Source organism: Lactuca sativa, chromosome 4 (genome assembly GCF_002870075.4).
Source record: "Lactuca sativa cultivar Salinas chromosome 4, Lsat_Salinas_v11, whole genome shotgun sequence".
NCBI classification, from domain to species: Eukaryota; Viridiplantae; Streptophyta; class Magnoliopsida; order Asterales; family Asteraceae; genus Lactuca; species Lactuca sativa.
Window position 1 is genome coordinate 285686274 of NC_056626.2, and position 6274 is coordinate 285692547.

Here is a 6274-nt window from a genome sequence, read left to right on the forward strand (position 1 = left end):
TGAGATCTTCAACTTTCATTTAGACCTCGTTGGCTAATTCTCATTCTATCTCGGATTTACAAAACTGTATCGAATTTGTTGCGCTCGAAAAGTAGGGACTAAGCTTCGTCCATAACTTTTGCATACGAGCTCTATTATCGACGTTCTTTATATCCACGCGTTGGTATTTATGAGTACTACAACTTTCATTTAGATCCCGTCGGCTAAAAATCGACCGATCTAAAATTCAGATTTCGGGCTGTGCACTGCTATGCTAAATCTTAGAAAAATCATAACTTCCTCATACGAAGTCAGATTTGGGCGTTCTTTTTATCGATGTTCTTAGTTTAACATATTCTACGACTTTCGTTTAGATCGCTAAGGCTAAATCTCGCTCTATCGTAAATTCACTATTTACGCTTCCCGGTATCGTGCCGGTTCCGTCGCGAAACTTCAACGGGTCATAACTTCTTCGTTATAACTCGGTTTTCGGCGTTCTTTATATGTACGAAAACCTTGTAAAATACTCTACAACTTGGTTAAGATTATTTATTCTAAATAATCTTTTGTCGAAAAGTCGTTTTCGACCCCTATTGCCTCTAATTTGACTAACCCAGATTTGCGGGCGTTACAATTATCTCCCCCTTAGGATGATTACGTCCCGGAATCATCAACGAAACATGATCGTATAATGACTCCATACGTCATCTCTTCATCCTAGGTAATATTTATAACTTCTACATTCCTTCAATTCTATCTTTTAAACTCATTGACTGTAAGAGTACTCGATCGTGCACCTGCTCTCTACCTCAGGTTAGACTCCAAATTATGACCTTCAAGTCACAATCTCGATCCTTGCTGGATATGGACTTGAGATAAGTTCTTTTATTACTACTATAGATCGATGTGTCATATTCTAATGACCTATCATCGTATGTTGCAACACTTAGACTTAGGTCTCTTAGAGTTAAATTCTAAAACAGACTATGCCTTCCTTCATGTTCTAATGTGATATAATCACACTTTAACATTAGGCATTTCTAGCCACCAACTTCTTTAACAACGAGTGCGATACTTCTATTGATCGCTTTGATTTCAACCGTTTGGTTTAAGTCAGACGCTACATCAAACTTGGTTCTCTGAACCACACAACATACTCATCGTAGTCGGACTCGATTCGATATGACCACTAGGGTCGTAATATCAACAATCTTCTTAGTCATTACCGAAACGATGGTAACAACACACTTGAATAAAACGAAATCAATTACTAGCTTCTTGGTAACCTTGTGACTTTCCCTGATCCAAGTGTGAGTCCTGTGCTTCCGGTAGTATAGGCCTCTACTACCATTCACACCTACTCATACTTGTCCCAAGTATTGTCTCGCAGTTTCCCAAGTCACCATGCAGCAAATCATACAATCATTCAACACATCAGATAACAAAACGAAGGTTTTATATTAATTCTTGAAACGATTACATAGGTGTTCAAGTTCACCCTAGACTATGCCTCTACTAGGCTACATTATACGAAACCATGGCTACTGCATAATCCGATCTTCAGGTAAGAAGTCCTCATTCTTGATTCCTCGCATGGTTCTCTGCTTCGTCAAGGATCATGTGAAATGCCCTAGGCCTTGGTGGCGTTTCTGGTCTTGCTGCTTTATTTTTCCTTGGGCAGTCTCTGGACATGTGCCCCTTGCCTCCACATCCGTAGCATACTTTGTCATTATGTGTGCAGTCTTTGGAATAGTGACCCGTCCTCCCACACTTGTAACAAGTCACTTCTTCGTTGCACTTCCCACCATGCTTCTTCTTGCATTTATCACACCATCTTGTTTCACCTCCATCTGCTCCTCCAAGTTTTGAGAATTTGCTTTCCTTGTTCGACCTCGAAGATCCCTCAAACTTTCGCTTCTCTCCTGCCTTATCTTTTTCTAGACCCTTTTCTCTTATCTGGGCCTCTACGTTCTTAGCTGCCCTAACAGCTGCTTTCAAGGTAGTTGCCATTTTGACCATTGGGCCAAAGTCAGTGGGCAGTCCGTTAGCAAACCTATCAATCTTGGAGAGTTCAGTAGGCACCAAGTACGGGAATAGCTTCATCCTCTCGGTGAATGCGGTGGCATACTCATCAACACTCATCTTCCCTTTCTTCAGGTTCTGAAACTCGTTGTTTAGGTCTATCAGATATACCTCTGAGCAGTACTGCATTTTCAACTGTTCCAAAAACTCTTCCCACGACATCCTTAAGGCTTCTCCTCGTGGCATCGTATCTGCCAATAGCTTCCACCAGGTCAAGACTCCAGTTTTCAGCTGTCTTACTGCAAAGACAGTCTTCTGTTTCTCATTACAGTTGCAGCTCTCAAACACCATCTCCATCTCAGAGATCCAATCCATAATCTCAACCGGCTTTGGGCTTCCTGAGAGGCTTGGTGGTTTCGCACCCAAGAAATTCTTGTACATCCGCCCATCCTTGTTGTTTCTCCCTTCTGGGCCATCCCTTTGCTCACCTTGAGTCCCAACTTGACTCACTTGGCGGCTGTAGTTCCCTTCCTCAGATTGCTCGGAAATCAGTTCAGGTTGCTCAATGGGCATAGTAGGTTCGTCCCTATTCAACATCCGTCTCATTTCTTCCCTTTGTTCAGCCAACATAGCCCGAATCATGGCTTGAACTCCAGCCATTGTGACTGGCTCAGACGCAACTTCTTCTACAACATGTATTTGCTGAACCACTGGGGGTTGGTTCCTGTTCCCATTTGCGTTTACGTTTCCGCTACGGGTCCTTACCATCTCGTTCTATACACCGAATAAGGTGAATTTAGACCTTTACTTGACGTTTAAATCATCCTTATCACTCCGAAATGTTTACATGCTACTTCTAATACCATAGTCGTACGTTTAGAATCCTAAACACATAAGGTTTCCAGATCCGGTCGGCAACAGACCATAGATCCGAACAATTAACAACATATCATGCACAAAGCATTTAGCACATAAAAGCATTTTAGGCACAATTCCTAAAATAAGCTAGTGCTCACACCTCACAATCATCGCTTAGCATTCTAAGTTTAAGTCTAGAAATAAATCCATATTCCTAGTTCGCTTAAACTAATGCTCTGATACCAACTGTGACATCCCCAAAATCACGGCCAGAAAAGACCGATTTTGTTTATGCTTTATAAAAATCAGAGTACTTCATTTTATAAAAAGGTTGCAGAATTTGTTCCCAGAAAAACATGGTAAATACGTTATTAAAACATTTTCGAAGAAACGTATTTATTTCATTTTAAAATGTTTGGGATGTCATCGTTAATACCGAAACATAAGCATAAACAGAACTTACAATGATTTACACTAGTGATCTACATCTCTTTTAAATCTCTCAGTGTAATGTCACTTCACTTCGTCACCTGTGATATACATAAACTGAGTGGGTCAGGTTGGGAAACCTGGTGAGTACATAGGGTTTTCAACCCACAATAATATAATTATTATGTTCAATCAAACAATCAACCCAATTACCCATCCTCATTATCTTCTTTACTCTTTAAGGATTTAACCTAAGAGTCATCAATCCTGCATTCGTTTATTCTGAAGTCCCTTACCTCCAGAGTTATAGGACTGGCACTAAATCCATAGCCGCCAATGTTCGTTCATAAAGCACTAATTCCATAGTCGCTATAGTCTATTCATCGGGTACTAAATCCATAGCTACCAGTCTTTATCTAATAGGTACTAAGTCCATAGCTACCAATGTTCAACAGGTACTAAGTCCATAGCTACCAATTCCTACAGGTACTAAATCCTTAGCTACCAACGTCTAACGAATAGGTACTAAGTCCATAGCTACCAATTCCCAACAGGTACTAAATCCATAGCTACCAACGTCTAAAAGGTACTAAGTCCATAGCTACCGGTGTTTGTCCCATAGGCACTAAGTCTATAGCTGCCAATGTATACTCTCGTCATCTTCTATCTCTCATCATTCATCTACCCATCTCATACCCAACATTTTCGTATATATAAGATACGTATACAGTTTAAGTCCTTTAAAACATGTATAAAACGTTCAACCAGCATAGACAGCAAGTATTCAGATAATATGCACACATAACACGTAGTTTATATAAAATACTTCATATCTATGTGTAAGATGAAAGGGACTATGCACTCACCTGAAAGGTGGTGAGTCGGCACTCGAACAGCACTTCGTTACTCTTAAAACAATTATCCCTTGACGAGACCTAGTATCATTACCACTAAAGTTTAGTCTAACGCTTGACGAGACTAATTTAATAGCCTAGCTATTATTACTATTATATAAGCGTTAAATAACACTCAATATAACTCATAATAATAGCCCAAATAATTATTTTAAGGTCCTAACAATGTTACTATAATTAAATAAAATCTATATTAAATATACTATAGGCGTAGCTCACTTACAGCGGGTTTTTATTAAAAACCGGGTTTCGCTGGAGCAGCGTTTCTGAGCCGAAAGCTTTTCTTCTCGGAGCCGTCGGGCGCTCCGGGGCTTTCTTCTCGTGATAGGGAGGTTAGAGAGAAGTTAGAGAGAGAAAGAAAGGCTTATGGTGTGAAGAAAATATGAGGAGTTCACCCTTGTATTTATAGGAGTTTTATAGTAAAGTAGTCTCTAAGCTTCGTCCGTAACTTTTGCATACGAGCTCCGTTTTTGTCTGTCTTTTTACCGTTGAGTTCCTATTAATGAGATCTTCAACTTTCATTTAGACCTCGTTGGCTAATTCTCATTCTATCTCGGATTTACAAAACTGTATCGAATTCGCCGCGCTCGAAAAGTAGGGACTAAGCTTCGTCCATAACTTTCGCATACGAGTTCCGTTTTTGTCTGTCTTTTTACCGTTGAGTTCCTATTAATGAGATCTTCAACTTTCATTTAGACCTCGTTGGCTAATTCTCATTCTATCTCGGATTTACAAAACTGTATCGAATTCGCCGCGCTCGAAAAGTAGGGACTAAGCTTCGTCCATAACTTTTGCATACGAGCTCTATTATCGACGTTCTTTATATCCACACGTTGGTATTTATGAGTACTACAACTTTCATTTAGATCCTGTCGGCTAAAAATCGACCGATCTAAAATTCAGATTTCGGGCTGTGCACTGCTATGCTAAATCTTAGAAAAATCATAACTTCCTCATACGAAGTCAGATTTGGGCGTTCTTTTTATCGATGTTCTTAGTTTAACATATTCTACGACTTTCGTTTAGATCGCTAAGGCTAAATCTCGCTCTATCGTAAATTCACTATTTACGCTTCCCGGTATCGTGCCGGTTCCGTCGCGAAACTTCAACGGGTCATAACTTCTTCGTTATAACTCGGTTTTCGGCGTTCTTTATATGTACGAAAACTTGTAAAATACTCTACAACTTGGTTAAGATTATTTATTCTAAATAATCTTTTGTCGAAAAGTCGTTTTCGACCCCTATTGCCTCTAATTTGACTAGCCCAGATTTGCGGGCGTTACAATTAAAGTGGGTTAGATCTGATCCCACATCGGTTGGGAAGGAGAACTAAGCATTCCTTATAAGGGGTGTGGATACCTTCTCTATCACAACGCGTTTTAAAGCCGTGAGGGCAGCAGATCCCATAAGAACTCTGCAGTTAAGCGTGCTCGGGCGGGAGTAGTACCAGGATGGGTGACCCCCTGGGAAGTCCTCGTGCCGAGTGGCCCAAAGCGGACAATATTGTGATACGTGCCAGAGGGGGATGTTACAAATGGTATCAGAGCTAGGGCACGGGTCGATGTGTTCGACGGGGACGTTGAACCCTATAATGGGGGGTGAAAGTGGGGTTAGATCTGATCCCACTTCGGTTGGGAAGGAGAACTAAGCATTCCTTATAAGGGGTGTGGATACATTCTCTATCACAACGCGTTTTAAAGCCGTGAGGGCAGCAGATCCCATAAGAACTCTGCAGTTAAGCGTGCTCGGGCGGGAGTAGTACCAGGATGGGTGACCCCCTGGGAAGTCCTCGTGTCGAGTGGCCCAAAGCGGACAATATTGTGATACGTGCCAGAGGGGGATGTTACAAAGTCCTATGAGTACTATGACATAAATGATGAATTCATTTGCCAAGGAAATGGAATACAAATCATTTCATCTAGTTCAAGCCTATGAGCTATGTACTTTTGATGCTGGCTCAAAATGGTGCATATGAAAATGCCAAGAATTCTCCAAACGAATCTTGTGTCTTGATCACTTTCAAGATATTGCCAATATATGTATAAGGACATGAAACTTTTAACATTCGTTAT

At 40.7% G+C, this 6274-nt stretch overlaps 1 pseudogene; it reads left to right on the top strand.

Moving 5' to 3' along the window:
- Positions 1-5887: 5887 nt before the first annotated feature.
- On the top strand, positions 5888-6005 carry LOC111882460 (5S ribosomal RNA; annotated as a pseudogene).
- Positions 6006-6274: the final 269 nt, after the last annotated feature.